Raw genomic sequence first — 9,723 nt, 5'->3', positions numbered from 1 at the left:
CTCCGCCCGCCTCCGCCGCGCGTCCGGCCTCCTCCGCTCGGCCCTCCTCCGCTGCCCCGCCGCGCCCGCCCTCGCCGCGCGCGCCTCCTCCCGCCCCGACCTCCTCCCGCTCGGCCCTCCTGCCGCCTCCCGCCGCCGCCGCGTCCCGGCCTCCTCCGCTGCCGCCGCCGCGTCCGGCCTCCTCACTTTGCCGCCGCGTCCCGGCCTCCTCACTTTGCCTTGCCCGCGCCCCGGCCTCCTCCGCATCGGCTCCTAGCCACCGTCGCCCCGGTCAAGGTATGTTCTTTTTTTTTTCTTTTGTTTCATTTCTTTTGTTTCATTTTGTAGCACTAATTGACGGTTGATTTTTTTGCAGATGGAGATGAACAACGACGTTGTCACGGACTCGATGTCGGATTCGTCGGATTGGTCGACATCCGACGATTCCGACATTGATGAGTTGTTGCAAGACAATGATGTCGAGATGATGAGCCTCCTCGTCGAGGTGCAATCGTTTGAAGACCGCGCGAAGCTAATGGATCAGAGGAGAGGGTCGACGATGGGGCGAACCACCATCTACCGGAACCGCGCTCTCGGACACGAGCATTTGATGGAAGACTACTTCGCCGAGGTACCTACATACCCTCCTCGCCTCTTCCGCAGAAGGTACCGAATGCGCCGTAGTCTATTTGTGAAGATTGTCACCGACTGTGAGGCGGCCTCCACATATTTCAAGCGTCGTAGATCCGCCGCTGGTATCATGGGGTTTAGTGCATACCAAAAGATATCGGCGGCAATGCGGGTCGGCCTATGGTGTACTGCGGACTACACGGACGAGTATCTTCGCATTGGGCAAGATACAACCACGGAATCCGTCCGTAGATTTGCTAAGTTAGTTATCCGGTTGTATGGTGAGACATACCTTCGAGCACCAAACGAGGAAGATACAAAAAGATTGATGGAAACCAATGAAAAAAGGGATGGCCGGGGATGCTAGGTAGCCTTGATTGCATGCATTGGACATGGAAAAATTGCCCAAAGGCATGGCATGGAATGTATTGCGGTAAAAGCCGTGATGCTACCATTGTGCTTGAGGCCGTGGCATCGGAGGACACATGGATTTGGCATGCATTCTTTGGGTTGCCGGGAACACTCAATGATATAAATGTGCTCAATAGATCTCCTTTGTTTAAAAGATTAATTTCTGGAGATGCTCCAACTTGCAACTACACAGTCAATGGCAATGACTACTCAATGGGATACTATCTCACCGATGGCATTTATCCCGAATGGGCAACTCTTGTGAAGTCCATCAAGGAGAAAAATGGGGTGCCCTTGTCCAGAAAAGAGGCTCATTTCACAAGGGCACAAGAGGCAGCCCGCAAGGATATAGAGAGAGCTTTTGGTGTCTTGCAAGCAAGGTTTGCCATAGTTCGGGGTCCGGCTCAGTTTTGGGACAAGAAAACCTTGGTGGACATCATGAAGTGTTGTGTGATTCTACACAACATGATCCTAGAAGATGAGAGGGGGTTAAACTTGCCTTGTTTCTATGACAATGTTGGCACACGTGTGCAACCGGAAAGAAACCCTTCTCGTGTAGAAGCTTTTCTTCAAGCACATCGTGAGATTGAAGATGCAGCCACTCATGGTCGTCTCCGTGATGATCTAGTCGAGCACCAGCGGCAGTTGGATGGGCAGCGCCGTGGCGCATGATTTACCTTTGTTCTATTTGATTCGAACAATTATTGTTGTATGGTCCAACATTGTTGTAACAATTTGAATGATTATTGTTTTATGTGCTCAAATGTACTATTTGGTGTTGTAATAATAACTAGAATGATTATTGTTTTATGTGAAATGTGATGATATTTGTGATATGTGAAATGATGATATGTGATGAAAACTGTGATATGGCATATGACAGTTTTAGAGGTTGGGGTTGAGCCAAAGACTAGAACCCTCAAACTGCATTCTTTAGGGGTTTAGGGGTTCTACTCTTTACCCCTGTTTTTCAACCTGTAAAAGTGCAAAAAATGGCTATTTCCAACCTGTAAAACTGCTATAGAGGTTTGAGGGTTTAGGGGCTCTACTAGACATGCTCTTACCTGTACAGGTCGGAGCACGGGTTGGGGCCTCGACCTCTAATTTTTTTTACAGATTTAGGGGTTTAGGGGTTCCACTAAATGGTATTTGGACCCTAAAATCTGTAAAATAACGGTTGTATACAGATTTAGGGGTTCCATTAGACATGCTCTAATACAGTACCTTTGAGGCTGTGTGCATGCTCACGAGATCTGGCCGCTACTCGTGGAGGAAACCTCGGTCATCATAGCCGAGACGGAAACGAAAGGGTCGCCTAAAGATGGTCTTATTTTTGCTGGTTGGATCGAGAGCGACGCGAGGGGTTCTCAGCAGCTCACGGTAGCACTTATCCAGTTGTAAGATGGCAGTCGTGGGCATCGTCTTTGATTGTCGATCTATACACAAGCACCACTATTTTTCATTTGCACTCGGTGAAACCACATATGCACACAAACAAACAACATGCGGGGAATACATCAAAACTTAATGCGTGGTCAACAAACGGTGTGGCCTAAATCGCTTTTCCACTCACACTCTCTATAGCGAGCCAAAACTGAAAAAAAAAAACATGTTAGAGCATCTCCAGTCGCGTCCCCTAAACAGTTCCCCAAACGGCGCTAGTCGAACGTTTGGGGCCGTCGCTCCCCAGTCGCGTCCCCCCTAAATAAAATTTCGGAAATTTAAAACTTGAGCGAGATTCGATTAAATTCATCTAAACTTGCTATTTATTACATAGATTCGAACGAGATTCGACTAAATTTAAACTAAACCTAATCTAGAAGTACTTGCGGCGGCCGAAGACGTCATAGTACTGGTGGAAGTTGTACATGTCGTCGGTGACGACCTCTTGCTTGACGCGCTCGTCGGGCTCGTCGACGGGCTCGTCCTTCACCAGGACACTTGGTCCTGCCTCGCTGTCGTCGGTGACGACCTCCTGCTTGACGCGCTCGTTGGGCTCGTCGACGGGCTCGTCCTTCACCAGGCCGCTTGGTCCTGCCTCGCCGTTGTCGGTGAGGTCCACGAGCGGCTTTCCGGTGTCGCGAATGGATATGGCGATCGCCGTGTCGAGGTCGCCCCTCTAGGTGTCCTTGCGCGACGCCAAGCACGCCGCTCGCAACCCTAGGCAGTCCTCGGGGTCGTCGCTGCTAGCGATGAGCCGTTGCTGCCGCTCGTACTCCTCCAGCAGCGTCGCCTTCGCCGCTTCCTCGTCGTCCTGCTCCTTCTTCACCTCCGGCTTCGGGATGAGGAGGGCGCCGCCGCGCCTTTGCTGCTGCCGCTGCCGCCGCACCTTTGCTGCTGTCGCTGCCGCCGCGCCTCGGATTGACGGGCGTCGTCGGCTCCTCCTTCACCACGCACTTGGGGACGATGTAGGGCGTGGAGCGGTACGACGAGGACGGCGTCGATCGGGCCGGTCCTGAGGAGGAAGAGTTGGAGGAGGACGAGTACGTTCTCCTCGGCTGCCATTGCGCTGCGGGAGACAGTGGTGGTGAGGACAGCGCCTCCAGCCTTGGAGGGCCGTTGTGGATGCCGTTGATGACGTTCTGCAGGGTGCGCCCCGGAATGCCCCATAACAGGACGCACTCGTCCCTGTTCCAGCTGTTCGGTCCGCCGACAAGGCTGGTGGTGTTGTGCATCTCCATGTCGTACTAATCCACCAGGAGTCGTTTCCAGTGGCCGCCCAGGTCGGATCGGCCCGCTCCTCGGCGTCGAGTGCAGACCGCCGGGCCCTGATGGTGTCCCTCCAGCGCTCCGTGCCCGACGATGGCGGCGGCTGGACGCCAATGCCGTTCACGGCCATCCTCCAGCCGCCACTGCTTGGCAGGCGCATGTCCGGCGGGACGGGATATCCCGCTTGGTACAGCGCCCACGCCTCCTTCACGGTGTGGCTGCCGCGGCCGAAGCCGTTCGCTGCGTCGATCTTGCGGGAGGACGACGATATTGGTTGGACCGACGAGAAGAAGATCTGCGAGCGGCGGGGAGAAGATTTGGGAGAGGCGAGAGATTGGGATGAACCGCATGACCTCTTAATGTACAGCTAGCGGCGACAGGTGAAGCGGCAACGGGTCGTTGGACGCATTAATGTCGGCGCGGACGGCCACGTGTCCATGCACGAAAAGACGCGTCCCTGCGCCTGGGAAAACTGGGACGCCATTAACGTTGCTTGACCAAAGGTAGGCGTCGAGATTTTAGGCCTCCGAGCCGCTGATGTGTCGGTCCCGCCACGTCTCATCTCGCTTTTCGTTATGTCCGGCGTGCCCGGAGCGTCCCCTGTGGAACGGGGACGGTCTCGGAGCGCCGGATACCGCATCGGGCCACGCCGGATAAAAAACCGGTTTTGGGAACGCGGTTGGAAACGTTTTTTTTTTGTTCGGCCTGCCTCAAATTTCTTTAGGGGACGGTTTGGGAACGTCACTAGAGATGCTCTTAGCAGCCAAACGCGTTCTTATACTATGATTTGGGTTCAAATTAAACAATCTATAAAAAAAAAAAAAAGATAACACGCGTTTCTGAATGTAGGTACAGTTCTTCATGTGGTGTATACCTGGTGCCGTCGATGGGAGTTTCTGCATATGTTATGAAAATTGTTTTTAGTTCTCTTAATCCTTATATAGCTTAAGAGACATAGACATTAGTACTGTGTACTAATCTTTTTGTTGTCTGATCTATAGTAACAGCGTTGGGCCGGGGCGAGGTGGTTCTTTGGAGCGAAGATGTTGGTTCGGAGGTGGTGGTTATGCCGTTCTTCTCCGACTTCGTCGATGGGAGGCGGCGTATCTTGGTCCAAGATAGCATGGGGACGTACTCCGGTCGACGTGCCACACCGACATGTGCCTCGCTGCTTGCAGCAGGCCTGTTCATCGACTTACAAAGCCTCGTTGGCGATGGTGCTTTTTTGGATCTTGTAACCGTGGAGGCTCGGTGTTTCTTCTTGCGTTCGTCTCGGCGGCGTTGGAATTGGACGGCGGCCGCTTGCTAGTGGTGGTTGCAGCAAACCCCAGGGATCGTTTTGTATTTCTCGATCTTTTAGGATTTTATCTGCAAATTCAGGATAATCATTTTATCCCGGTTTGTCTTTTAGTTTCCACATGTGTTGCTTCATGCAACTTGGTGTTCGATTAATGAAATATGTGGTTACTCTAAAAAAAAAAATCTTTCTGTGAACAAAAAGAAAGAAATTCAAGTTCTGTTAACTGCTTTTTTTTCTTGATTTATCAGTTTACTTGAACTATTTCATACAACTTTATTAAATATGTATGAAATTTGTGTTCTTCACATGTTGATTCTAGAATTACTTAGTCGGTAAATGCAGCATGCGTGATAATTTTTTTAATAAAAGGGCAACAGCTCCAGCTCTGCATCTAGAGATGAACATAAATTGTTTTTTCATAATGCAGACTTCAGCGGTCCAATAAATTTGATGCAGAAAAGAAAACTCGTTTGCCCTCGCGAGTGTAAACTACTCCACTAGGCAACATTAACCCTACACAGATCCTAGACTAGACTAAGCGCATCTCTAACCAGCCACCGTTTGCGTTAGCTGGGCCGAAAAATGCGTCAGGTTCCTGCTCCAGCGGAGCGACGCAAAGTGACCAAACCGTCCGCGGCGATGCAAATCTGGTTCAAATATGCGTCTCGGATGCGTCTCCGCGGATGCTGCGCGACCGCTCGCGGCTGGGCTGATGTTTCGTCGGGCCTGCCTGTCAGCGACCTTGGCTCAATGTGTCTTCTCAACGGCGTCAATACTAGCGACGAGGCGTCGCTTCGGCAGTCTGCGCCACGTTAATGGTGATGCCTCGCCTGCCGAGCGTCCGCCGCCCACCTCTGCCAAAGAAGTTAATGGCGATGTCACGCGTTCCCGTGCCCTCGACTACCTCCGGCGTATATAAAGAGGGGCGCGTGCTCGGCTGCCTCATCTCATCTCCTCCCACACAAACCCTAGCCGTCGCACAACCTCAACCGTAGCGCTGCCTCGCGTCTGTCCTCCACCTTTGCCATGAGCAGCACCAGACGTGGCCAGGCTACTACGCCTCCACCTCCAACTCTACCTCCCCCGACCGACAGCCCCGACAAGGTGAACGAGGATAGCGCAGACAACGTCATCGACGTGGCCATGGAAGCGAAGTTCATAGTTGGCGCTGAGCAAGAAGCAGAAGAGGAGAGGGCGGGCCATGCGGCGTTCGACGCGGAGTAGGAACGCTGCAGGGAGGCGACGGCCGCAGAGGACGCCTCCGACGACTCCGACTTCGAGTGGGACTATGACGGGCCTGGCCCGGAGGAAAAGCCAGCGGAGCAGAGGGCTGTGGTCTAGTCCTTTGAGACACTCAAGAAGGACGAGGATGCCCCCAACGAGGTGCTGCAGCAACGGCTGCTAGAGGACCCGGTGGCCCACCGAGCTCTCTCGGCCGCACGGCGGATGGAGCAGCGGGCGACAGAGAAGCTGAGGAGGAGGGAGGGAGGCAACAACCGTGCCGGGTCGTCAACCGCCCCCATGGGCGACAAATAGTCTAGGTACTTGTTCTTCCTTCTTGTTTTCGGTATGTACATTTATTTTGCATTTGAGCTATGAAAAAATATTGAAAAAACAAGATGGGTCGCCCCGCTGGGAGCACACCCAGACGCAAACGAACGCGCGATTAAAAACGATCATTCTCGTGTCCGCAGTCTGACACAAATAGAGGCGCGCGGCCATATTTTAAGCATCCAAAATGCCTCGCCCGTTGAAGATGTCCTGATAAACTTAAAGCAATTGATGTACATGGAATCTTTCTGTTGATTGATGGTATTTGTTAATATTTTTATTTTTTGAGAAGTTCTAGAATGGTTATGTGGTCAATTTATTTCTGATTATAATTTTCTCAATATTAAATGAATTAAAAACACCTTTTGGGATCACAGACTAGACACTAACTCATTTATCTGTTTCAAAATGCTAAAGATTAAGCTGAGCTTATTTTCCGACCAAGTTAGAACCTTCTGTTTAATGTTATATCGTTAACAATGATATGTATTAATATCAAACTCCATTCTAAAATTGATGCTTTGAAAAATCTCAATGACCACGGGTTCCTTACGAGTTTCGGGGAGCGTTGTCACCCATTGTACATTAGCATCACCATATCAATTTTACAGGGTTTCTGAATTTTTCTCAGGCCCAAGTTTGAATTTCTAACATCATGTCTCGCTTTCTCTCATTTTTCCCTCTCGGATGTTTCAAGCTTAAGGCTTTCTAAAGCGTTAATATGTAGTTTGCACAAAATTGATAGACGAGCTACATGCTACAAGCAACAATGCTCCAGAGAAAAATGTCCTTTTACTTACGTTTGTCAATAGTTGTTTTCCCCGTAGCGAAGCACGGGCATTCTGACTTCAACCTGACTTTCTCATTCATGATGGCTATTGTCTTCTCAGATGGAGTGTTAGAGCATCACTAGTAGTGCTCCTAAACCCTCAAATCCTCAAAAATAATCTTTTTTTAAAAAAAAATTGCGACCGAAAAAAGACGTAGACTAGAACACCTTAAACCTCGAACCCTCAAATATTTTTAACGGCCGAACCCTTACTCCTCCTCCCAACCTGTACATGTGAGGGTTGGAGAGGCCCAATCCCTTCAACCTCTATTCCTCTACACGCGCGCGGGAGGGAATTTTCAGCCCCGCCCGCCGTCTCCAAGCCCACCGCCGCCGGCCGCTCCGCGCCATGGAGCCGACCGCGACCTCCGCCCTCCCGCCTGCCTCCTCCATCGCTGGCTCCTTACCTCCCTCACCGGCCCCACCGCCTCCCCCGCTTAAAATACCGCTGCCCGCTCCGCCTCAATTCCCCCTCCCGTCAGCCACCCAGCTCCAATCCCCGTCCACCGCGTCGGCGGCCGACCACCTCCGCTTCCTCCGCCCGGCGCCCTCGCTCGCATCCGCGACGTTAGGCTCCGCCACGGCCGGAGGGCCGCATCCCGCCCGGCCCCGCCCTCGCTGTCCCCCTCTCCCCCTCTAGCTCCCGAGGCCGGGCCCTTCCTTCCCTATATGTGCCCGCGTCGAGGCTCCTCTCCCCGCGCTGCCCGCAGCGGAAGAAGCTCACGGTGGCCAAGGCCGTCACGCTCTTCTCCCCGCCCACCTCGGACCTGCCCTTCGAGGCGGTTATGGAGTTCTTCAACACCCCGGACATGTTTTGTGTAACTGCAAAGGACGTGAAGAAAATTATTAGTTTATTGTGCTTTCCTACTACAATCTGCTCTTTGATTTGCGAATTCAGAATACAATAGGCACATACTATATGCAGTACTAGGGGATATTCGATAATTGTGATATGCAGTACTAGGGGATATTCGATAATTTTGATAATTGTGATATGTCATGGTTGAATGTGTTTTTCTAGTGGTAACTGTGATATGTCAAACAACAGTTTGAGTGTTGCGGCAAAGACTAGAACCCTCGAATCCTTAAAAGTTTGAGGGTTTGAGAGTTCTAGTCTTTGCTCCTGTTTTTCACCCCTCAAAAGTGCCAAAAAATTCTCAACCCTTAAAATGTTTTGAAAATTTGAGCGTTTAGGGTGTCTACTAGTGATGCTCTTAGGATCGCAAAGAATAAAAGAAAAAATCAGAGAAAGCATGCCTTTTTATTTATCCACAACAAACAGAAAATCACCTAACAAGGCCTAGAAGACAAGGCTGACTGCCCACACAAAACGCACTATTTTCCTTTTTCTTTTGACTTGTTCTAGAAGATCCGATTATTCCTCTTGATCTAGATTGACCGCAGAACCAAGAAGGAGAGGGAGCAGATTTGAGGTGCCTGATTTACCGGCCAAGTGGTAATGACGCGTGGCCACCAGTCGATGAGAGAGTCCGTCTATGAAGGGCCAAGAAAGGACGGCACAACAATGTCATGATATTGATCGACCTCAAACAAAATGACCTGGTAAAAAGGGCATTGAAGAAGGAGATGCTCAATGGTCTCTAGTTCTTGCAAACAAAGGAGCAAGAGTCGTCGGAGGCCAGTCCATGGCGGCGCTGCTGCCGATCGTCCGTCCAGTACTGGTTCCACGCCGCACCGCTTTCCACGCAAAAAGCTGAGGCCAGGGGTCTTCCACCACATGAGATGGGTTTCAATTAAATCCGAATTATGTATATCGTGCAAACTAAATGCGGTTTAATTGTTGGACGAGTCTTGATTGATTAAAGGAAACGGGTATAAAACAGTCTGCCAAGAAAAGAGCGACTCCGGCCTTATCCTCTCCCGTCACTGTAGCAGAGAGAGAGGCGTTTTTTGGGCGACTCCGGCCGATCCACCGCGTGCTCGCCGGTGAGCCGCGGGATTCCCCTCCTCCGCCGGCCTCTCCGGCGGCGGGAGTGTGGGGATCCCCGGTTTCGGCATGTACATATGGTCGGGTAGGAAGGAGATCTCGCCGGCGGCGCCAAGGAGGAGGTGGGGCTGGCGGTGGGTGTTTTGCGGTCGACGCGGCCTTCTCCGGTGGCGGAGCTCTTCGGGGCTCGTCGTCGTCGTGCTCGTCTTGCAGAGGACCGAGGCCCGGCGTGGTGCTCGTGTTCTTCGTTCTCTCGTCGGATCTGTGCTGGCGGCGGATCTGGCGCTGTGTCCAAGACCGGAGGAGGGGATACAAGACGGCGGCTTTGCAGGTTCGTGGTAAGAAGGTGGTTGATCTGTGGCGTTG

At 51.8% G+C, this 9,723-nt stretch overlaps 1 pseudogene; it reads left to right on the top strand.

Annotated features, from left to right (window-relative positions):
• The first annotated feature begins 7,758 nt into the window (after nt 1–7,758).
• On the top strand, nt 7,759–8,317 carry LOC127315708 (uncharacterized; annotated as a pseudogene).
• Nucleotides 8,318–9,723: the final 1,406 nt, after the last annotated feature.

This window comes from Lolium perenne, chromosome 7 (assembly GCF_019359855.2).
Source record: "Lolium perenne isolate Kyuss_39 chromosome 7, Kyuss_2.0, whole genome shotgun sequence".
Lineage (NCBI taxonomy): Eukaryota > Viridiplantae > Streptophyta > Magnoliopsida > Poales > Poaceae > Lolium > Lolium perenne.
The sequence above is the reverse complement of the archived record's forward strand: the minus strand, read 5'-3'. Positions and strand labels throughout refer to the sequence as shown.